This window comes from Mauremys reevesii, linkage group 9 (assembly GCF_016161935.1).
Source record: "Mauremys reevesii isolate NIE-2019 linkage group 9, ASM1616193v1, whole genome shotgun sequence".
Lineage (NCBI taxonomy): Eukaryota > Metazoa > Chordata > Testudines > Geoemydidae > Mauremys > Mauremys reevesii.
In genome coordinates, this window is record NC_052631.1 from 68,781,169 (window position 1) to 68,806,802 (window position 25,634).

General features: G+C 41.4%; 1 long non-coding RNA gene across 4 annotated transcripts in view; it reads right to left on the reverse strand.

The window, feature by feature from the left end:
• LOC120372459 overlaps positions 1-18,915 on the reverse strand; it is a 44,942-nt gene extending 26,027 nt beyond the window's left edge. For 3 of the 4 annotated variants that reach the window (XR_005584983.1, XR_005584984.1, XR_005584985.1), the window contains exon 1: positions 18,761-18,915. This is a non-coding gene — a long non-coding RNA (uncharacterized LOC120372459). Of the gene's footprint in view, positions 1-7,018; positions 7,051-18,760 lie in introns of all 4 variants that reach the window. The other variant, XR_005584986.1, reaches the window with a different exon arrangement.
• Between the last annotated feature and the right edge of the window lie 6,719 nt (positions 18,916-25,634).

Consider the following 25,634-nt stretch of genomic DNA (forward strand, 5'->3'; position numbering starts at 1 on the left):
CAATGGCTAGCACTTGTACTGCACCGTCTTCTGGCAAGCAGCCAGGAGATGATGATGGCTAGCAATCGTAATGCAGCATCTTCTGCCGAGCACCCAGGAGCACTGGAGATGACAGTGGCTTGCAGTCATACTGCACCATCTGCTGCCAGCCTAAGATGTAAAAGATAGATGGATCAAAACAAGAAATTGACCCGATTTGTTTTGTGAAATCAAGGGCCTGCTAAACCCAGGATTTTGAGTTCAATCCTTGAGGTGGCCATTCTGTGTGACAGTTGTTTGTGTTTCTCCTTGATGCAAAGCCACCCCTTTTGTTGATTTTAATTCCCTGTAAGCCATGTCATCAGTCGCCCCTCCCTCTGTCAGAGCAACGGCAGACAATCGTTTTGCGCAAAACCAGGCGAGGAGATGATGGCAGAGTGGTGACGAGAGGGACATGGTCATAGACTTCTCACAAAGTACCATGTGCCCTGCCAATGTGCACATCATGCTGATGAGCTCTGCATGAGCTCTGCAAACACACTGGCCAAACAGGAAATGACATTCAAAAGTTTGTGGACCTTTTCCTGTCTGCCTGGCCAGTGCATCTCAGTTGAGAGCGCTGTCCAGAGTGGTCACAATGGAGCACTCTGGGATAGCTCCCGGAGGCCAATACCGTCGAATTGCATCCACACTATTCCAAATGTGACCAGGCAAGGCTGATTTCAGCACTAATCCCCTTGTCAGAGGTGGAGTAAAGAAATCGATTTAAAGAGCCCTTTAAGTTGGAAAAAAAAGGGTTCATCGTGTGGACGGGTCCAGGGTTAAATCGAGGTAACATTGCTAAATTTGACCTAAAGTCATAGTGTAGACCAGGCCTAAAACTGGTTCAAACTGTTTCAAGGAAACAGAATCAATGGCAATGGAAAAGAGGAAACACCGAGGAACTGGATAAGGCACTGACTTTGTCTTCTAACCTGGGAAACTTCCCTCCAGAAGTCCAAGGGCTTGAGATCCTTTTTTCCACCTTCAGGTTTTTAGGAGACTTCATCCCTTCCTGTCAAAGGATGGTCTATCCAGAGTGACCTCCTCATATCCAGACTATTGATGTGACTTACTGTACCTGTGCTGTAGATGGAAGCAGACTGCAACTTGTGCAGCATAAGGAGTGTTCTTTTTCTTTTATTACCATTTTTAACTTCAGAAAGTAAATATGGATGAGCAAACATTCTGATCAGATGTAGATAACATTCGTGTTCATAGGCCATAATGAATGGCTATGAGATTATGGCCCATGAAACCAAACAATATCAAAATCTTGATAAACAGCTGCAGATTCCCTTTCTCAGTCTCGAACAAAGCCCTCTCCATCTTTCTGCTATACCATTATTCATTTTTTCCTATTAATACATGAAGATGAATAGTGAGAGACCAAAAATAGCAAAGATTCCACTGATTTTTTTTGCTAATTATTGCAAAATCCAGTGAGTTTATTAAATTTTTACACACACATCTGTTAGCTCTTCTAATAAAGTGATGTAAAAAACTTCCTTTATTTCTTTCTGCTCTTACATTTAATAATGAACTCAAAACACTGATCTCCAGTGATCTTTTGTTCCTAACCTTTCCAAAACTCCGTAATTATGAAAGATGTTTGAAATAATAAAGTAAGTGTAACGTCTCTGATCCATACCTCCTTGAACAATAGTCTAGTTACCAGCATGGTTAGACTCCTTGTCTGTGACATCCTGAACTAGTAATCATAAAAGTTAAGTCTCCAAATAAATAAAATTGAGACTGACATTTAATTAAATCTGATTGAATAAAATCTAAAAGAAATTGTGGGGTGGGTCGTTTCTGATGTAATCCCACATTTAACACATCAGGGCAAGATATTTACATAAATTTGCATATGTTATTAGATTGAATAAATATGCAATGTTTCAAATAAATGCTACCTCTTATGAGTCTTCTGCTACATATTGTCTACAGACTTTCCAAATTCCAGAATGTTCGGTATTCCCAAATGGCAAAAATGTTTTAGTTTATGAACTCTCAAATGTAAGGAATTGTAAGTCAGTCATACTTTATATACGATTATTTCTTTTGATTTTATGCTAGTAAAGCTGCTTCTTCAACTCAGTTAGCAAATACCCCTACTAAGAAATACTAAGAATGAATATATTCTTTTCCTAACTGGGTTCATTAAAGGGAACCTCCAACCACTTTGCTTAGACCAGTTAAAGCAGTCTTTAAGGTAAAACAGTCTTTTTCAACGTTAATAAGCCATGACATACTTAAATATTATTTTAAAATATAATTGGCATTTCTGTGCAGGCACTGACATGAGGTCATAATTTGCTTTCCCTTAACCCTTTAAAATGAATTGAGTGTTGGGTGAAAGATGCTGGGTTGATAGAAGTAGAAACTGAAATCCTCTACTGTTTCTGCAGAACAGATATATCAAGAGCACACATGCTTGATCTCTGGTCTGGGCTGAAGGGGTAGTGCACACTCCTCATCCAGTTTTCTTGGGAGGCCTCACCTTTGGTAACACTTAAAGTGAGGATGCCAGTTAATACTTTGTTAATAATTTTAGTGATGTGTATTTCTGTCCTGAATAGACCAAGCCCAGCAAATCACTTCAGATATGCCAACAAAAGAACCATAGGTTCATGGTACTCTGTGACATTCTAGGTTACATGGCAGTCTCACTACAGCATCTATTAAATATTTGCAAAGATGTGGGCAGAGATTCCCATCTTTGTATATGACTTATAAAACAAGCAGTTGGCAGCAGCGTAGCTGATATTATCATGATTGTTTGTACTATGGTAGCCCTTAGAGGCTCCAACCAAAATTGGAAATTGTACTAGGTAATGTACAAACACCTGGGGGGAGGAGGAGAGTTCTTGCCATGAAGACTGTCCAATATAAATAAACAAGGCAGACAAAGGATGGAAGGGCAACAGGGCAATGAGACATCAAATAACTTGCCAAAGATGATAGAGCAGGCCATTGGCAGAGCTTGGAATAGAACCCACGGGTTAACTTCAGTCTAATGCCTGATATGCTACATATCAAGTTTCAGCCTTTATATAACAGAGACATGATTCCTACTGCCTTATTTCACCCCTTTCTTTACAAATAATTTTTTTCTATGTTAACAGGTTTTTTAGAAGAAGGGTAAAGTGATATGTAAAGTCTCTGTTTTTTCACCTTTGAAGAGATGCTTGCAGAGTAAGGCTACTGACAGCAAAGCTCAACAATGTTTAAGCAATCAAAATGTATACCCTACAGCATTACTGCAGTAGTTGGCATGCAAAGTTTAATGCTTGTAAAGTTTTTTTTTTTTCCCCTTTTGAGGCTTGGAAAACAACAGTACACTTTCTCGCACAGACACACACACACACAAAATACAGTGGAGACGGAACTGCAAACTCTTATTCAAAGCCATGCGCTTCAAAGCAGAAAGATTTCCCCACCCCCTCTTTGCTTCAAAGCTTTGTGAGAATTCTGACTGTTGCAGTTGGGACATGGTTTCTCACTACACCGAGTAAAGAGATTCATTCTGATGGAGAGTGCTTCCTTTGGCTGACTGGCAGGGGCATTACTAGTACATTCAGGGAGTGGCTGCTGGTAGGTAGACAAGATGGCTGTCAGGCTGGATTATTTGTCAGCTGTTGGTGCTGAATCCCAGCTTGTCCAGAGCTTCATTACATTGAAAACAAAACAAACAAACTTCAAAGCAGGCAAATTTGTGCTTTGTGACAGTCCCCCCATCCTTTTAAAAGCTGATAAGCTAAATGAATGCTGTGTACATTTCTGCCTATAAATTGCAATGCTTAGTGAAATTGCTTTAGTAGTAAGAGTGCTGAAGAGCTACAAAATTATAAAGTTTCCAGTAGATAAGTATAAATCTACATATTCAGTTCATCATGCTGTGAGTGGAATTGTGTGTGTCTGGGCATATATATAGTTTGTCAAGCTTAGCATTACTTACAGTTATTTTTTGACAAGAGTACATTGGCAAGTCAAATTTGTAATATTGCAGGTTTTTGGAAGTGCATTAGGACTGCAATAAAAATGACACAAACACAAAATGTAGAATATTGCTGGCAAATGGCTTTGCTGTTCTCACTGATTATCTTTGAGATCGTGTACAAAAAATATTTTACAGTTTCAGCACTTTGGCAAAGCAAATGATATAACTAGAGGCATATTAAGTCTTTGCTAACAGGCCTGCCTGCTGGTGGTTGACATCTCTGTGCAGGCTTTGTGCGACACAACTGTGGTAGCAATGCTGCATGTGTTAGGCTGTGCTCCTGCCGCCCACCATGAACCCATGGACCTTACTTCCTGCTCTTCCTGGGGTCCATGTAAGATCCATGAAGGGGCAAAAGTTGTAATGAGCCATGTGATCTTGTCTAAGCCAGGGGAAAGTGTTTTTACTGGGTGGAGTGACAGGGGAAGGAAGCTGAAAGGGAAAGAGCAAGAAGGCCCACATTCCCTTTACTATGCTGGAGAAAGCTAGTTGGCAGGTGGAGATTTTCATACCTACCAGCCTGGAGACTACAAGCTGGTTGTGTGTCCTGAGCGTAAGAGCAGTTTGGGGATAGAATGGGGAGTGCATGGTAACTTGCCCCTCCCCATCTCTCTCTGGTATAGAATGATTACACTTCCTGCCATTTCAGAACTACCCTATACAATTCTATAGCGGAGATACACTTTTGCTATTAAATTATAAAGAATTAAATCTGATTCCTTCATTTCCATAAAGAGGATAACACCTGGCAGGGCTCACAGAGCACATGTGGAGATCCATGCTAGCAGTAGGCAGTGTTTCAGTATGGATGTACTGTACATATAGACGCAGGTTGTGGCAAATACCATTGTCAAAATTAATTAGTAATTAAATTATAGCTATTCTCTGTATTCATATTATTGAATTTTAGGCTAAAGTTAAAGCAATTATATTAAAGTGGTCAATGGGTGTGTTATTTTCCTAACATCCTATTTTGCTCTTAACAATGCATGTTTTTTTCTTTCTCCCACCTTATTATATCTTCTTTTTAGAATCACTTGCTGGTTTCAGTTTGACTTCAGTTTCTTTAATAGTTATTCTACCCCATTAAACATGATTTAAATCTTATCTTGAGGTACCAGACATCTATATCAAATGGAATTACAATTAAATCCAGTAATATAATATCCCCAAGAGAGAATAAATACACCCCATTATGAAACTATTCCTTTTTTTGCAAAGTAGAATGGGTATTGGGTCTCATTTTAAAAACATGCCATGCCTCTGACACTATTCTTCTGGCAGTCAGAATTGTTAAACACTTCTTCGCATGAAGAAGATATGATTATTTCTTTTTTCACAATTTGGATCTCTCTAGCTTTGCTTCTGACTGTGATGTCAAAACCTTTGCCCCAAACTCAATCTTTTTGAGCACTTGATACAATTCAGAGTAAACTTCACCCTTTGGCCCCCCAGGGAACTTAGGGGAGCAGGGAGCTGATGGGGGGCTGCCGGTCCACCTTGGTTCCAAGCCCCCACCAGCTAGCTGCAATGGGCTACTCTTTCTGCAAGCAGTGGACAAAGCAGGCAGCTGCCAAACAACGTTATAAGGGAGCATTGCGTAACTTAAACAAGCATGTTGTCTAATTGATCAGTGATGTAACAACAAAACAACGTTAACCGGGACAACTTTAAGTGAGGAGTTACTGTACACAGTACCTCATATTGTAATTCCAATTGTTGGAATTTTCTTTGCTAGATCTTAAATCTGACATGCCTAGGTTTCTTCTTGTAATCTGCTATCTGAATAGGAGACATTTCTTCAAACAGTTTCCTGGTCTTGGCCATACTCTTGTACATGCTTGTTTTCCTTTTTAACCAAAGTTCATGGCCTTCACTGCAAATCAGACTCTTTGTATTTCTGGAGTTAACTTCTTCTCCAAATTGAAGGCTAGATGAAAGGACCCTTCTGATATGTGTCAGCTTTCAGGTTGATGAGCTGGGGGTGGGAGATGATCATCCATAGTTACGTTCTAACCCAGTACAGTCACTAGTTCTGCACATGACAAGCCTTTTCCACCAATTCTGTTTTCCCCACATTTCCTCCCCCTCCTGCCCCTCACCCTTTTGTTTTTGTTTTTCCTTCCTCCTGAAGCAGTGATGCTTCAGTGCTGAATCACCTCCCCACCCCCTTAAGAACCACTTAAAATAAACCTCATTTTGGTTTCCTGGAATGAACAGTCAGTCTTTATTGTGCAGTAAATTAATTCTAGTAATGAACACCAATCCCAAATCTTTGCAAGTAATTAGCAGTTCAGATTACCCAGGAGCCTCAGTCAATTTCTTCTGAAGATGCAGGCAGATCAGATAAGCAAGTGCCATGATTTTAAAACACTATTTGTTTTAAAAACAGCATGTTGCAGGTGCAAGAAGTCTTCCAGAAAACATTTTCAGGGTATAATCCTTAGAGAATTTATCCTATAATACCATAGTACAGTCAGTGAGAAACATAAGAGTGTTGTTTGCAAATAAACTGTTGTTCACAGTTTATTTTTACAGTTCTGGGAAATCCTTTAAAAAGTGCCTGGCAAATAAGTGATTTTTTTTTAAAGGTAAAGGCATTTTATGTTGTCCTTTCCTTCTGGAGATTTTACTAAAATGAATATGGAAGAAAACTCTATTTAGCAACATTTTAATGTTAATTTGAAATACCATTGACAGGAACTTCCCCTCTTTGTATTCAGTGATTTTCCATTAAACTACCCAAACCAATAAAACAAATTGCTTGAAGAGCAAAAGTTCTATCTAAACTGAACAAGTACCAAAAGAATGGAAGCTGGAAAACAAAAAGTGATTCTTCTTATTACTCACTATAAAAGTATTAGGTCACTTACTTTTTCCCCAAGATGCCAGTTAGTTCTATGTAAATAGAATTAAGAAATAACTTGGAGAAGGATGGAAACGATCTGCGTTAACCTATTTAACACAATCTTGTTGATGCTACTGTAACCCACATACCTTCTGGGTGTGGTGTTCTGTCCATCTAGTGGCTACCGGTGGGGAGAGAGAGAGAGAGAGATTGATTGATTGATTGATTTTGAGGCTGCTCCACACCCTTAGCTATTAGCTCATGCAGTAGAGGCTCATGAACTGGTTCGATTTCACCCAATGACAACGGAGTGTCTGTCAGTGCTACACTATCATTTTTGCTATACTGTGGGCAGTGTGTATACAGACAATACGCATCTGGCACTTTGCGAATAATATCTAACCTAAAGGCTAGTGAAAGTAATTGGAGTTTGAGAAAGTGTCCAGAAAAAAAGAACAAAAATGGTAGTTTTGAAAGACTGAAATTATTCTTGTTCAACTTAATCTAATTCAAAAGGGATACTGCTTGAGGGTTATATAACAACTACGATATTCTTTCTTTCTTTTTTTTTTTTTTGCACTATAATGGAAAACCCAGACTGGGCCATTTAATCAAATAAAATGAACTAAAATGATTAGGGGTTTGGAACAGGTCCCATATGAGGAGAGATTAAAGAGGCTAGGACTTTTCACCTTGGAAAAGAGGAGACTAAGGGAAGATATGATAGAGGTATATAAAATCATGAATGATGTAGAGAAAGTGAATAAGGAAAAGTTATTTACTTGTTCCTGTAGCAATGAATGAAGCCAAGTCAGTCAGTCTGTTCCGGTGGAGTGCCCCAAGCGGGGGTTTTCCACGTCTTTTATTATAATGGTTACATAAATCATTCTGTTATGCGCATGTGCTAACATAATCCAACTACTTCGCCCCCTCCCCTGATTGGTGCCTTATGCACTGTGTACTCCAGTGGTATGCACCTGGTCGGCGCTTTATCTGTGTGTCTCCTGATCGGAAGTGTGGGGGTGTGGGAACCACTTCAGCCGCTCTAAATCCGGGGGCGGCATTCCTACCCCCTTAGCGCTTAAGAAGTGTAACGTTCCTACATGTTCCCATAATATAAGAACTAGGGGCTGCCAAATGAAATTAATGGGCAGCAGGTTTAAAAGAAATAAAAGGAAGTTCTTCCCACAGTGCACAGTCAACTTGTGGAACTCCTTGCCTGAGGAAGTTGTGAAGGATAGGACTATAACAGGATTTAAAAGAGAACTGGATAAATTCATGGAGGTTAAGTCCATTAATGGCTATTATCCAGGATGGGTAAGGAATGGTGTTCCTAGCCTCTGTTTGTCAGAGGGTGGAGCTAGACGGCAGGAGAGAGATCACTTGATCATTACCTGTTAGGTGCTTCAGAGGGAGTCAACCTATCATTGGCCACTGTCGGAAGACAGGATACTGGGCTAGATTGACCTTTGGTCTGACCCAGTGTGGCCATTCTTATGTTCTTAAACATATGTTTCCTTAATCTCCTTAATTTGTCATGTGTAAGGGGGAAAAAACCACAGTGATTCCAGGTGAGCTCCAGAGGATCTAGTATCTAATATATAGAAATAAGTTGCTACCATATTGAAGCCACCTAACTGTGCAAATATATAATGTCAATATTAAATATTCTGTCATCCTCTTGACCTTTAGGCTGCATGCAATAGTTGCAAACAGCAAATACTTTGTGCAGTGTATGCAAATTGATAATTCATATAAACTGAACATATAATAATTGCAACAGTGCAACGTTTCTTCTAGTAGTAGTGCAGAGCTTAATTCCTGCATTTTTTCCTAACTTATTTGCACATTTTTTCTAAAATGGATCGCTGTTGCAAATGTATTTTCTCTGCAAGTAATATAGTGACAGAGACATTTTAAAAAATACATGTCCACCCACATGGCCAATCAAGCAATAATTCTACTCTTTGGACAAACTTAGGTCTTGGTAACTTTGTTGCCTTGATCAGAATACTATAAATCAATCCCAGTAAATGGTGGTTTTGCTTAATAAACTAAAAAAAGCTGTGAACACAATAGCAGCACTGTTCTGTGTGTTTGGTAACCTAAGGGATGTGAAGTTATATGAACATTATTAGGACAACTTCATTCTTTGACATCCAGATAAACAGTGCACATAATTCAAGGTGAACATGCCACTAATATATTTTAGCTATTATACAAATATCAATTACATCCATGATGCACTCACTGTATCAGCATACTATATGGAACTGAAAAAAGCACCTAGTAGCTTAGGAATCACAACTGCACAGATTTTGCATACAAAGTTGGCTGCTCCAGATGCCTGATCCAAAGCCCATTGAAATCAACAAACAGACTCCCCATTTGCTTCAAAAAGGATTTGGATCAGGTCCCAGATGAAGTTAAAGGACTGGAATGTGATTTTTACTTGCATGCACAGTACACATTATAACACTCATATTAGTGAAAAATGTATTTCTTATCACTTGAAAATAAGCTAACCATATAATAAGTAGTGTGCCTAAAAGTGCTAGTATTTAGGGGAGGAGGACAAGGGGGGAATCTTGACCCACAATACTAAGTACATCCATTATATATTTTTTTCTACTGTATAAAATTACCCAACTGCTGACTGATTAATATTGGACTCTTCAACACTGTTGATGAAAAAGATACAGGAGCACTTGGATTTCTTTTTTATAAATTAGTTTTAAACTTATAGTTCTTCACCAATGCATCTAAAGTAGAAAGAGGCAAGACTCACAGATTTATCCACTGTGATGGTGATCCAGTTTAATGCCTGCTAATGTCAGTTTGTTCTCCATAGTTTATTCCGTGCTTTGTTTCAGTCCATTATTAATGGACAGAAGGAATGGAGCCATTGTTTCTTCCGGGAGATCATTTCACAGTATAATTGATCTCACCATTAGGATTCTTTCTAACTCATATTCATTCTAATTTTTTTCTGTCTGTGTCTTATCCTACTACTCCTGGCAATGTCCTACAGAGCAATTTACACAATTAATCTCCTTCCTTGATAATTAGACCCTTAATTACTTGTGAACTGCTATATCCCCTTAGTCATCAAAACAAAGGAGACTAGTCCAGACTTAGATCTCAGATGTATCATTGGAAAATGAGAGAAGCTTTACTGGTATCAATGGAGATTCTCTTGATTTATACCACTAACTGGGACCACAATTGGGCCAATTTAGTTGTTTTAAAAGTTTCGATACAGTAAGTCCATCTCTTTCTATGCCTTTAGTCATTGGGGGGGGGTAATGAATTATCTTTAATTCTTACAAGATCAGTAACAATATATATGAAGATTGTAACTCAGAAATTACTCTTAATCCATAAATACAGCCCAGATCAAAGGAATTACTGGACCTATTTTTAGTATAACTAAAAAAAGTGTTTCCAGAAGTTATTGTACCATCACTTCAATTGCTGAAGGGATCTTATTAATTACTACTACAACTTACCATGTAAGTATGTCTGTGAATTTTAGCACGCATCACATGTAACATACTGGGAAAAATTCTGCCCTCAAATGCACCCTTACAACCCAACAGCCTCAACTGCACAGGTGTAACTGAGGTCTGAATTTGGCACATTGTGTATTAGTTTCACACATTTTAGATTATGATAATTTGAGGCATCATTTCCATCCTTGGAAATATTAGGATTGTAACTGTTTTAGAAGCACAGAATTTATCCTTTGAATGATCTCGAGATAGTAATTGAATTAACATGCAATTTTATTGTAAAGGCTTGCTTTTAGTATACATTATAAAACTCTTATTATTGCAATTGCATTAATCAACATGTTATTAAAATATAGTGAATATATTAACTACTTATTCATAAATACGTTAATTACAGAGAAGCAGTAAAGTGTTTTCAAAGGGAATACTCAATGTGGTTGCAGAATCAGGCCCCATATCTCTCAGTGCCTGTTAACAGACACCAGTGGACAAAGACTCTACAATGCATCATATCTCTTAGTCTAATTAAAATTAATCCCTTTTGAGTATGCCTTTTTTTCTTGCATACAGACAATTTCTAGTGTTACTGACATCTCAGGGGATTACCTGGGGCAGGAGCTTGGTCAGATAATAAAAGAAGTCACTGACTCTAAACTAAAACTGAAGACAAGCTAAAATATGTGTGAGGGTAGAATGGGGAAGGCAAAAGAGATGTTAACATTATACTAGGCAAAACGCTAGAAAATGTACTGACACACCAATCCTGCCTTTGCTTGTCTAATGGGCCTTTTTCATCTCTGGGAGAATGATGATGCCCTTACTCATTGAGTCGATGGTTCTGCACAGAGTCAGTGTCATGACCCACAGGTCTTGTACCCAGGCTCACAAGGTTCATGGGAGCCACCATGCTCTAACCCCTTGTGTACAGGGAGACTTTGGCAAACCAGTAAAGTGCCTGAAACCACTATGGCTTATTGTTAAAGGCAGCCTAGTCAGCAAGCTGTAAATTGGGTATTAAGCAGAATCATCTTGACCAAGGCATGAGGGGAGGGGGTTTTGGGGTGCCACAGAAAGGGCAGCTTGACCCCGTGTCCTTCCTGATAAGAATTGTGTTAAAGTTGCTGATACATGCATTTTAAAAGAGCAGGATGTGCCCCAGGAATGTCTCAAGGCTGTAAACTCTGGAAAAACCCACACCTGATTAATCAGTAATCAGAAGGAGGCTCTTGCTTGCCCATTGGAACTGCTTGATTAACAAGTTTTCTTTAAGGGATATGTCATTCTATTACTAATGTATAAATAAGGGGAAAAGTTTTGAGATAGTTGGACTTTTTTGGACTCTCCCTCTGAATACATCTTGTGGTCCCCACCGGCAGACGGAAAATTTGGCCGCCAGAAGCCTGCCGCTGTTTCACTCAAGAGCCACACTCAGCTTTGGTAATTATCAAGGGTTGGAGGTGTTTTACTAATCTTGTTGCGGACGTGTGTAAGTGCTTGAGACTAAGTTTAGCTTTAAGTGAAAGCACTCTTGTGTTGTCCTGTTTGTTCCAGCCATCTATCGGTCGGATGGCCGTGTCTCCTCTGATCTATTTCCTGACACCACCTTGCACAGAGTAAAAGTTACCGAGAGCTTTGGGTCGAAAGAACCCTGGGTAACACAGTCAGCTGGCAATAGCTTATCTGAGATCCAGATATCAGAGCCCAGCCCCAATGTGAGGCTGCATTCATAAGCACCAATTGGCAGAGTCCCAGGACAGCTGTTTGGCCCCCTGGACCTACTTAAGCCAGCAGCAGAACCAAGTCTGAACAACTAGACTCCACCCTTGCTTCCTGCTACCTGCCCCAGCTCAATCTCCTGGCATTCCAAACTCCACTTTGGTTCCTGACATCTAACTTGTTGTATCTGACCTCCAGTTTGTTTCCAGCTTCTGACCTCCTGGTATCAGGACCCAGATGAGTCTTGACTCCTGTACCATGACTGCAAATGTGACTTCTAAGTATGCTCTCCCCCAACCCCCAACCTGGTTGGTCAGTCAGGCATGAAGAATAAGGATGGAAGAAACTAGCCCTAGGAGAATATAAAGCAGTCTTTATACAGGAAATAATCCATTGGGATTATTTATGATTATTATTATGATAATTTTCCCATGCCTTGACTGCAAGGGTAGACCCTTCATCTGTAATTCAGATTGTTTCCAATAATAAAATATCTGAATCAAAATTTATTTTTCCTCTCTTGTAAATTTCAGACTGAAGATTACACAATTACCTATGTTCCTGTAAATTGGTATCTCAATCTTGGGGCTGTATTCCTATTCTAATCTTTTCCATTATTGTTAGTTGTGTGAATTTTTGTTTAATGTTTTATCTTCTGCTGAAATTGCTGTTTGTTTCCGTTCATATTAAATGAGCTTCAAAATTTAATAAATACTCCAGGCAAAAATTATGTCTAGTTGGATATTTATGTGACTTCTTTTGTTCTCCTAAGCTTTTCAGCCACAGTGTAGTATAGAATGAAACACAATCCTGGGTTCGTGAACTGATTAAGATTCTAACCAATGGCCTCCCTTAGTTATACTGATAAGTTATTAAAAGATAGTTTTTGTGTATAATTTGGTGGATTTTTAAAAAAATGCATTTAGTGCTTCTTAGACCCTTCAGCTAGACTCCTCTCTGCCAGTCTTTTGTATGTCAATTGCACTTAGGGTGACCAAATAGCAAGTGTGAAAAATCGAGATGGGGTGGGGGAGTAATAGGGACCTATAAGAAAAAGACCTTGTAGCGGGGAGGTTACCTGCTCCTGTCCTGATAGGGTTAAAAACAGCCCAGAAGAGGGCTGTGGCTGGGGCAAGAAGCCTGGGCTCATTAGGGAAGGTAGGCTCAGCTGTGGCCAAGCCTCAGTCAGGCCCAGCTGGCCCCTATAAGAGGCAGTGAGCCAGAAGCCCAGTCAGTCTCCCTTTGCCTGTAGAGGGAGAAGGGCCTGGCTGCAAGGTGCTAAATAAGGAACCTAGATTGGAGCAGGGCTGGGCAAGAGCTAGAGGAGTTGGGAGCTCCAGCCTAGGAAAGCCCCAGGCTGCAGGCCTGGTAAGGCCTATTAGGTACTGGGTTGCAGGGGCAGCCCATGGGTAGCCAAAGGGAGAAGGTCCAAACCCCTTTGCCTGTGATGAGTGGCTTACATTGCAGGCTGCCCTAGTGAATGGGGGCTAGATGGAGACTGGGCAGTAGCCCAGACTGAGGTGAAGTGGGGATAGTGGGTGGGGGTTCCCCTGGGAGGGGGAGACCCAGAACTGTAGGGGGGCAGCACCCAGTTAAAGGGGCACCGGGGTCCTGGGAGGGACATGGGGGCCAAGTGGAAGTGGGACACTGGCCTGAAAAGGAGCTAATTCCCGAGGATGACCAGCAGGAGGTGTTGCAGGGGTGAGTCTGCACCCTTACAGACCTGAATATCGGGACATCTGGTCACCCTACTTGCACCATCTGAAACTCAGGACTTAAGTCAGCCCAAGTCAGAGGCAATGTGTAAGTAATTTATCAGGAAGTAGCTGTGATGTCTAAGGGTACGTCTACACTACGGGATTATTCCGAATTTGCATAAACCGGTTTTGTAAAACAGAATTTATAAAATCGGGTGGAGCGCGGCCATACTAAGCACATTAAATCGGTGGTGTGTGTCCATGGTCCGTGGCTAGCATCGATTTCTGGAGCGTTGCACTGTGGGTAGCTATTCCCTAGCTATCCCATAGTTCCCGCAGCCCCCCTGCCCCTTGGAACTTCCGGGTTGAGATCCCAGTGCCTGATGGGGCAAAAATCATTGTCGCGGGTGGTTCTGGGTAAATGTCGTCAGTCACTCCTTCGTCTGGGAAAGCAACGGCAGACAAGCATTTCGTGCCTTTTTCCCCTGGATTGCCCTGGCAGATGCCATAGCATGGCAATCATGGAGCTTGTTTTGCCGTTTGTGACTCTCACCGTATGTGTACTAGATGCCGCTCACAGAGGTGATTCAGCAGCGCTACACAGAAGCATGCTTTTGCTTTTGCATGACAGCAGAGATGGTTACTAGCCATATTGCACCATCCAAACCCTTCCATAAATTGGAATGAGGATGATCATGGCTACCAGTCCTTTTGTACCATTTGCTGCTAGTGCCCCTGGCCGATCAGCCAGGGGCGCAAAAGCCAAGATTGGTTACTAGCCATATTGCACCTTCCATCGTTTTGTACCATTAGCTGCTGTCATAAGTGCCCCTGGCCGATCAGCCAGGGGCGCAAAAGCAAAAATTGGGAATGACTCCCTGAGTCAATCCCTCCTTTTTGGTATCTAAAAATAGAATCAGTGCTGCCTAATATAGGCAAGTGTACTAGAGAACCACCGTATCATAGAACCAGAGAGCACAGCTGCTCTGTGTCAGAGCCTGCAGAAATTATGATCTGTATGCTATTCACAGGGGGTGCTCCTGTAACAACCCCACCTGTTGATTCCGTTCTTCCCCCAGCCTTTCTTGGCTACCGTAGCATTGTCCCCACTTCTGTGATGAATTAATAAAGAATGCAGGAATAAGACACACTGACTTGTTAGTGAGAAATGAGTGGAAGGCAGTCTCCAGCTGCTATGATAGTCCAGACAGGACATTAAGCAGTGTGTAGGAGAGAAGCCCAGCATCCCACTGCTAGTCCAGGGCAACTGAATCTTTTCTTTACACATGAAGGGTGGGGGCTGATGGAGCTCAGCCCCCTGTTGCTATGATGAGGATGGTTACCAGCCATATTGCACCATCCATCCACCAGAAAAAATTAGGGCCAATAGGCTGATGACGAGGACGGTTACCAGTCCTTTTGTACCATCAGCTGAGGCTGATGATGAGGATGGATTTCCATCATTTTGTACCATCAGCCGCCCATGGCGGGGGGGGGGAGAGCAAGGATGTTGGTGTTGAGTGCTGCACTATCGCGTCTATCTGCAGCATTCAGTAAAGATAGGGTGACATGTAAAAGAGTCAGAGGATTGTTTTACCTTTCGCTTCTGGGGGTGGGTGTGGGGTGGGTGAGTAGATTGCCAAGCTATGCCCTGACCCGCGGACACTGTGTTTGACCCTAGAAGCATTTGGAGCTCAGCCAAGAATGCAAATACTTTTCGGAGGCTGCAGGAACTGTGGGATAGCTTCAGTCCTCCAGTCCATGAGCATCCATTTGATTCTTTGGCTTTCCGTTACGTTTGTCACGCTGCAGTGCGCTGAGTCCCTGCTATGGCGTCTGTCTGGAGATTTTTAAAAAAGGATTCTGAATTTCATCTTCTGTAACGGAGCGCTGATAGAACGGATTTGCCTGCCCTGACAGCGATCACATCCGCATGGTCCATGCGGGAGCTCTTTTTTTATTTTGATTTCGGACTGCATCGCCACCCGTGCTGATCGGAGCTCCACGCTGGGCAAACAGGAAATATTCAAAAGTTCGCGGGGCTTTTCCTGTTTACCTGACCACTGCATCCGAGTTCAGATTGCGGTCCAGAGCGGTCACTGGTGCACTGTGGGATAGCTCCCGGAGGCCAATACCGTCGATCAGCGTCCACACTAACCCTAATCCGATATGTTAATACCGATACTAGCGTTACTCCTCTCGTTAGGGAGGAGTACAGAAACCGGTTTAAAGAGCCATTAAAATCGATATAAGGTGCCTCCTAGTGTGGACGGTTTTGGCGTTAAATCGGTTTTACGCTCCTAAAACCGATTTAAACGCCTAGTGTAGACCAGGCTTAAGACAGTCTACATTTGTGTAACATGAATGCCAAAAGGTGCTGATGGATATATATGCTATATTAGCTTAGACTTTGGAATTTGTCCCACCTCTAAAGACATATCACAGATATGCTCATCTCTCTTTTGTAAGTGAAGTTTGGTTACTATAGGGCATGGAAAACTGCCATCTCAAATTTGTAGCCAGTAGGAAATGCAGAAGCATTGAACGGCAGTGTGTAGACAGGCACCACATGTCCTAGTTTTTCAAGTCTGGGAACTAGCTTTGCTCATCTACTAATAAAAATCCTTTTAGCAGAACCAAGCACTCAGCAACTCCTTGACAGGAGAGATGCTATTCTTTTAGTGGCACCACTATTTTTCATCAAACAGTCTTGTTGACATAAGGAAAATGATGCTGGAGTCACTTGCAATGTTTCCTGCTATTTCACAGAAAATGCCATCAATCGGAATTACAATATGTTGTGCTGCAGCTGAGGCAAGACCTTTATGAAGTGTCAGCTCTGCACCAGAAGGATCTTTGGTTCCTAAGAAATAATCACACGTCAACTCTTGCACCAATACAAGCTCACCAAGGTCATATTGTGTCCCAATTTTGACCAGTCTTCAGGTGTCTATTTCTCCCACTCCAGATTTTAAGCAACATCATATTTTAAGAACATAAGAATGGCCATACTGGGTCAGACCAAAGGTCCATCCAGCCCAGTATCCTGTCTACCAACAGTGGCCAATGACAGGTGCCCCAGAGGGAGTGAACCTAACAGGTAATGATCAAGTGATCTCTCTCCTGCCATTGATCACCACCCTCTGACAAACAGAGGCTAGGGACACCATTCCTTACCTATCCTGGCTAATAGTCATTAATGGACTTAACCTCTATGAATTTATCCAGTTCTCTTTTAAACCCTGTTATAGTCCTAGCCTTCACAACCTCCTCAGGCAACAGAACTGGTAATCAGCAAGTGATCCTTGTCGCCTATTCCCAGCTTCTGGCAAACAGAGACTAGGGACATGGTTGCGGTCCACCCTGGCTAATAGCCATTGATGGACCTATCCTCCATGAACTTATTGAGTTCTTTTTTGAACCCTGTTATAGTCTTGGTTTCACAACATCCTCTGGCAAGGAGTTCCACAGGTTGACTGTGCATTGTGTGAAGAAATACTTCCTTTTATTTGTTTTAAACCTGCTGCCTCTTAATTTCATTTGCTGACCCCTAGTTCTTGTGTTATGAGAAGGAGTAAATAACACTTTCTTATTTACTTTCTCCACACCAGTCATGATTTTATAGACCTCTATCATATGCTCCCTTAGTCATCTCTTTTCCAAGCTGAAAAGTCCCAGTCTTATTAATCTCTCCTCCTATGGCAGACTTTCCATACCCCTAATCATTTGTTTAGCTTTTCTGAACCTTTTCCAATTCCAATATATCTTTTTTTGAGATGGGGCGACACATTTACACACAGTATTCAAGATGTGTGCGTACCCTGGATTTATACAGGGGCAATATGATATTTTCTGTCTTTTTATCGATCCCTTTCGTAATGCTTCCAAACATTCTATTCACTTTTCTGACTGCTGCTGCATATTGAGTGGATGTTTTCAGAGAACTGTCCACAGTGACTCCAAAATCTCTTTCTTTAGGGGTAACAGCTAATTTAGACACTATCCTTTTTCTATGTATTGTTGGGATTATGTTTTCCAATGTGCATTACTTTGTATTTATCAACATTGAATTTCATCTGCCATTTTGTTGCCCAGTCACCCAGTTCTGAGAGATCCTATTCACAGTCTGTTTGGGACTTAACTATCTTGAGTAGTTTTTTGTATCAGCTGAAAATTTTGCCACCTCACTATTTACCCCTTATTCCAGATCATTTATGAATCTGTTGAATAGGACTGGTCCCAGTACAGACCCCTGGGGGACACCACTATTTACCTCTCTCTGTTCCGAAAACTGACCATTTATTCCTACCCTTTGTCTCCTTTTTTTTTTAAACTAGTTACCAATCCATGAGAAGACTTATCTTATCCCATGACAGCTTGTCCATGTTTGTCACACTTGGATATACCAACTCTCTTTTAATACTCCTATCAAAGTCAATACTTTTGGACTAAGCTTAATACATGAGAACAGTACTTTAAATATGGTAAAAATCATTTGTGTGCACAAATGTAGCTGTTTAAGGTGTCTGCAAACTTGCAAGTTCTAGACTTCAATGGGTAAACTGAGTAAGGACAAGCGTTCTGTTCAGTACTTATACCATATAATGATGAATAATAATCATAGTTAGCTCTTTCCATAGCACTTCTCAGCAGTAGATCTCAAAGTGCTTTACAAAGGCGTTAAGTAACATTATTCCAATTTTACAGATGAGGAAATTGAGGCACAGAGTGTTGCTATGACCTTGCACAAGGTCATCTAGCAAGCCAGTGACAGAGACCTGACACTTATTAGTGCAATAGAAACATTTTCAATAGAGTCCAAACCTCAGGAAGCTCAATAATTCTTGGTCACAAACCTGGAACATTCTGAAGTTCTGGCGATGCAAAGCGATAAATACGTTTTAAGGCTGAAATTCATGTCCCCTGCACAAAGTTTGAGTAAACAGGGTTAGTGTTAGACTCTTACCTGGGGATTGGGAGATAGTATCATCCCTCCAATCTGGAATTAGTCTGGATGCTTGCATGGTATATCTGTGGTTGTTACTGCAGCTTAGAAGCTGTAATAATGACCGTAGGCTGTTGAGCCATCTTTCTCCCTGTGTGGATTTGTGAGCTAGTAGACTAATATGCAAAGTCACCACCTGAGCTGATCTACTATGGTTCTATGTATAGTTGCCATGGAGATAAGGGTGTTGTGAAATCCCTTTGGCAAACATACCCTGTCTACACTCTGGATCGCCACACAGGGGACAGATAACATTCACTCTGTCTTAGCTACAGCTGGTAGAGAAAAGAAGCATTTTTTTTTGAAAAAATATTGGATGGAAAAAATGAGAATTTGAATGCATTATTTTATTAAATAATCCCTAAATTCAGTTCTAAGGTGCTCATAGCAGAGGGCCAGGATTTCACTCACCCTGCAGTAGTTATAACTTACAATACATTATCCATATGATATGAGACCTGAAGTCAGCTGAGTTTTATCTGGTCTGGGTTTTGCTAATCTCTGGGTTTACATTGTTTTGCTGGAAAATTCATTTTGGTAAACAGAACCATTTGCAACTCTCTTGCTGCCTAGTCTAATAGAACAATGCTTAGGTAAATTTATCAGGGCAGACTGAATATTTCAAGTAACAGTCAAGGATCGTGACTTAAAAGAAGACTGGGAGGATCCAAGCATAAAATGACAACAATGCACCTTTTTGCCCTTGTCCTGAGTGGAGAAGGGAGATAACACATGGCGAGTCCCTGAGACAGAGCTAGGAATGCTAATCTCTGCTCTGTTGGCCCATTGGCTCCTGGATCATGGACTCTCAGCTCATTGACAGGAATGGGTGCAAAAAATATCAGGAATCTGAGTTCTTCGGTTTGATTTTTATGCTGTGACACTAATGTGGTGTTCAGTTCACCTAAAGCTTAAGGCAGGATCCTTGGCAGGATATGAGGCTATAGCTGGAGTGGACTTTGATTCAGAATTAGTAAGCAGCAGGCACCAGGGCACTCAGCTTTCTGCTTCCAGTCAGCCACTTGCTGCCAATGAAGAATCCTGGGAGGAGCAGTAAATTTCCATGGTATTCCATCCCCTAATTTCGAGGGTTATGTCATGATGAGCCCATAGAAAAAATGTGTGAGGAAGGGGTTGGGAACAGACCAGCTGAGGGTTCGCAGCATATGCTTTCAGCTCTCCAGGGATTAGGGTGGAGAGTATGCTTGTTACATATACTGAATCCGAAACCTTCTCAGTTTGCGTACATATGTTTTAACACAGTGGGAATCATTGCATTGATTAGACCTGCTCTTGTCACCTGATTGCTGTCCTGTATAGGGAACTAACTGACTTACAAGCACTGTTGAATTCTAGTTTTATAATTTATAATATGTTAATAAATAGTGAGCATCTATCATTGAATGTGGGGTTGCTGAACGCATCAGGGATAACAGTTTACAGTTTACCTGAGAATGAGGTTGATATTTGTGGATTCTACTTCTTGCTCTGCAGACATGCAGTGAGTCTTGAGCACGTCACTTTTTTTTCTTCTCTTAAAAATGGGGATTGTAATACCTACCTTGCTTGTGAGGGTTTCTTGGGTATTATAAGAGAAAGTAGTTAACATTTGTACACAGTAAGTGCTACTGGTATCTAAGCGATAAAGTAAGCATAGTTTCCTTACAGTACATGCAGAGATTTTTCACCTTTCCTTTTATCATATGGATATTAGGAAAAACTGCCTAACTGTCAGGGTAGTTAAGGACTGGAATAAATTTCCTTGGGAAGTTGTGGAATCTCCATCACTGGCGGTTTTTAATAGCAGATTAGACAAACACCTGTCAGGGATGGTCTAGATCAGGGCCAGGCAAACTTTTTGGACCGAGATCCACATCTGGGTATGGAAATTATATGGTGGGCTGTGAATGCTCACGAAATTGGGGGTTGGGGTGTAGGAGGGGGTAGGGCTCCGGCTGGGGGTGCAGGCTCTGGGATGGGGTTGGGGATGAGGATTTCATGGTGCAGGAGGGTGCTCTGGGCTGGGACTGAGGGATTCGGAGGGTGGGAGGGGGATCAGGGGTGATGCAGGGGGTTGGGGCACAGGAGGGGGTCAGTGGTGCAGGCTCCGGGCAGCGCTTACCTCAAGCAGCTCCCAGAAGCAGCGGCATGTTCTCCCTCTGGCTCCTACGCGGAGGCATAGCCAGGCAGCTCTGCTCGCTGCCCTGTCCACAGGTGCCACTCCTGCAGCTCCCATTGGCTGTGGTTCCCGACCAATGGGAGCTGCAAGGGCAGCACTTGGGGTGGGGGCAGCATTGGAGCCAGAGGGGGGACATGCCGCTGCTTCCAGGAGCTGCGTGGAGCGGGGCAAGCCTCTGACCCTGCTCCCCGGCTGGTGCACCAGAGCAGAGCAAGCTCTGGACTCCGCTCCCTGGCAGGAGCTCGAGGACCAAATTAAAACTTCTGGAGGGACAGATGCAGCCCCTGGGCTGTAGTTTGCCCACCCCTGGTCTAGATAATATTTAGTCCTGTCTTGAGTGCAGGGAACTGGACAAGAAGACCTCTCAAGGTCCCTTCCAGTCCTTTGATTCTATATCCTTGAATTAAATTCAGTTAAAGAGGATGAATAAACCAAACAGTATTAAAACAGGAAAGGTCCTTGACTCGCCCTCACCTCAGCATTGTGCCTTAAAAACGATCTTGTTTTCTTTTACATATTATTCATATCCTCTGTGGAAATCAAAACACGTACTAAATACTTGCCTGCTAGGACCTAGATGCTATTCAAGAGATATAAACACAGAATGTTCTAGTAAAAATATCCGCACATGTTGTTCACTTGGGCAAGGGTAAGAACTTTCAGTCCAGTTTCTGGGGGGTGGGTGAAAGTAGAACACAATGTGATTTGACCAGTCACAGCAGATCTAGGAGTGGGAATCTGATTACTTTGATAGGTGAGTTGTCTTATAGTAATGGGATTTGCCCTTGTGCCAGACTTTTTTGATCTTTAAGATTCAAGTAGAGGCTAATTGACTTTAACATTTTGATTTGTGGTTTTTGAACACTATTTTGCAAATTGATGAAAAATAATAAAATCAATATTGTGGCCATAATGGTGCTTGGATAGCAAAGGCATGTATTTATACTCTGGATAGATAGAAAATCAGTTTTATTTTTTACTTGGGTTTTGTCCTCTCCTTTTCAAGCAACATCCGTTTGCATGTGGGCTTGCTTTAAAAATAAGCTTTATATGTTCAGAAGTCTTGGCAAAAATTCAAAACATTGACCTAGAAATGTTTGTATCAAGTAGAACATTTGTTGACTGAGGACATTTGTTATTCTTGAGACTAGGTATCCCAAGCCCTTTTGACATTGTGTCTCTGGAAATGAGCACCATCATTCATCTCCTAGGCTTTTACAGAGATAGAAAATGTTACAAATTCATAACCACTCATACCACAGTTATAAACCTGCATGAGTTGTGTTAGTGACATTTTCACAAATTGGTATAATTCTATGCCAGAATAGGTTTCCGTGTTGCTTGCCTAGTTTTGTACTTAATTAAGGATAGAAATGGCAACAAAAGCTAATAATATGAGCGTACACTCCTGGGTCTGCTTTGAAAATCCCATTTATTTCTCCTTTTGTTCAAGAAGAAGTATGCGTTATTACAATCCTTCTGACACTTCTGTGAAAACATGCCATTATATCTGTCTGCATTCCAGATACAGGGTACCTTGTATATCTTCAGAATCCACAGAGGGGCTTATTTTTTACTAGTCCTATCTTCAGAGACCAACCCTAAAGCTTTCCCCTGTCAACATTTGTCCTTCCAATGTGCAGATTATATGGCATTTAAAGTACAAAGATGGTTGGTTTAATTTGTTTCTTCAGCAGGGTATCTTTTTGACTCCTCACCTAAAGGACACCTTCCCCCCCCCAGCTTTTTTTCCCTAGAACAAAGGAGGTGGCTTGTAAACTGTTATCCCTGCTGCATGTAGACGAGACTGCAGTTCTGTAATAGAAAAGCTTCATACGGTGTAATTATGACATATGTATTGGATGCTGTTATTGGTTTGAGCATGAATATATCCAATTACTGCATTCCAAATTGGTGCTAATTTATACAAACCAGGGTTTGCTTCTGTTTACTGAAAGCAGGTAGCGAGAATGCATGTTAAAGCATCTGACAAGAATTCAGACGTGGGCAAACAGTGGGTGTTTTCAACCAACATCCAATTCTTATGCCAGTATTTTTTACTTGAACTTTTAGGAGCATAAAGACATTACATGATTCCTTCTAAAAAATATAGATATCATAAGAGAGATGAAATAAGAGGAAAATCTATACCTGAATCTATTACTTGTCTCTTGACTACAACAAGAGAATTGCTTAGTGCTGCAGTGGTCTAATGAGCCACTCTGTGCTGGCTCTACACTTTATGACTGCATTCTTAATGAAATAGCTGAGCTTCATCCACAGTCACAATTCTGTGACTTTTTTTTTAATCACACTAGCAATGGATTTTACTTTTGATTTTCAAATGAGGTGGGGAAAAAATAAAAGGAACTATGTAGGATGAAGGCAGTCAGGGGAAGGGACCTTGATTTTTACAGTGTGCAAAAATATATTGGGGCCTGAGAAAAAGTTTTAAGACACAATGGTTACCTGGTTCCTTAATTTGTATTGCTCTAGAAATCAAGAAATAGCTCAAGAAAATCAATTACCCCTCTCGAGTATGCATCTTACATATATTTCATGAAAGTAAATTGGTATTCAGAAATAGAGGAGGAGTCACTCGATAACTTGTTAGAAGGGCAGAATGAGAGAGAGAGGTGTATCCAGACTTGGGTGGGGGCATTTGTTGATCTTGTTTAATAATGGCTTATACTGGACATATTCATTGTTCATTCCTATAAGCTTTTCCTCCCCCTCGTCTGGTCCTTCACCAGGAAAGAAGCAGTTCTGAGAAGGAAACTCCTCCTCTGAAATCAAGGAATGGCTGGTGGTGACAGACTGTGGGGGAAATATTATCCCACTAGGTAGGCTATGCTAATACATTGCAGTGAATGGAAGTGGCATAAACCACAAGGGCTTGGTATTTTTAGACAGGGGCACTATTGAGCAACATATTTTCCTGGCAGTCTTACCTTTGCTTTCAGTCTTAAACGCCATTTCAGACTATCACCTTTCTGTTTAGTTGATAAGCTTTGAAGGTTTTACAGGGGACAAATGCAAAGAAAGGGAAGAAAATGTCCTTTCTGTGACTAATTAGGGCTTGATTGCAAACTTAGGCTATAACAGGGAGTATGACCCCTGCTTGCACACCTGCACATTCTCCTTGAACATGCAGGAGTAACTGGGCATTGTCCATACCCCTCTTTCCCATCCCTTTCTTGGCAAGGGATTCAGAGTGGTAGAGCCTTGGCTCTACCCCATCATGCCAGCCAATAGCTCTGCAAATTCCTACCACTCTCTCCACCAGAGCAAGGAAATAGGGAGAGATTTGTGCTTAAGGGTTGTCTGATACACACTGTCTCCCATGCCATCCCTTGCTCAGGGCTGCACTGAATAACAATTTATCCCTAAGACCACCCATCTCTGTTTAAGAGACTGCCTCAAAACATCCCCAACAACTGTGTACAGTTCTGTGGCTTTGGCAGAAGACAACCTCCATTAATCAGCCGTATTTTGAGGCTGTTGAATGGTCACCTAAAATAGCGTTCATTGTAGAAGCAAACATACAGAAATAAGTTTATATTAATAAAACTACAATTCACACTCATTTTAGTTTAAAGAGTAATCAGGCATGATATGTTAATAAACATTTCTATGCTATTAATTCTGGAAGCTATGGCAGGGCCAAGGTCCATGCAGCTGCGTAGAAACTCAGCAGGATTCTCAGGTCAGGCAAAGAATAATCCTTTTTTAAAGTGCCAAGTTTATTTATATTTTTTGTGGTTTTTCTTTTGTGTTTTTTTTTATTTTATTATTTTTGGTGCACCAAAAAAAAAAAAAGAGAGAGAGCAGCTGTGTGTGTCTGGCCCCATTCCCTGAACAATTTTTAAACATTGAAATCAACAATAAAGCAGTATAGAATCTAGTGTCTCCACAGCTATCTGTCCCCCAGTAGGTAACCCTGATCTGTTTCCTTCCTGAATGACACCTAGCCCCGGTGAGGCTTTGAATCGAGCAGGGCTCACCTGTTGCAGTTGATGAAGTCAAGTGCAAGTGGGAAGCCTTCAGCTTGCCTCAGTTACTATCAATTCTTCCACAAGAAAATAAAAAATCATCTTTTCCAGCCCTCCTGCTGGAATTTACTAGCCATCCACTATGCCATTTTCTGATTCAGCTGGGTTACCCCATGCAATATGACTTAGCTGGGGTACTTCTTGTCTTAGTGTGCGACACCCCTCCCATATAGCAAAAAAGGACCTGTATGCATGTTCTGTACTGTGCTCTCTGTTTTGAACCTCCACAGTATGTAATTAGTTATTTATGGAGATGTAAAATGTGCCAACAAACTATATCCATACCCACAGGAGCAGATTGCTGATTAGCACACAGTGATTAAAATTAGAGCACAGTATCAGAGTGATCTTTGATATGTTCCAGGGGATATGGAAGGGCATTCTTCTATTGGACAACTTGTTTGGGGAGGAATTGTCACACTGTAACTGTGGTGGTCAAGCGATGCACGTATTGCACAATGTCTGCCATACTTCCTTCATATATGACCTAATATTATAACTTCAGGGGGACAATGCAAAGCAGTATGACCAAGCTCAGTCTTCATGAGGTGTCCAGCATAAGCCAGACTATTTTAGCTCATCCCTGTGTGTTGTCAGGTGTTCA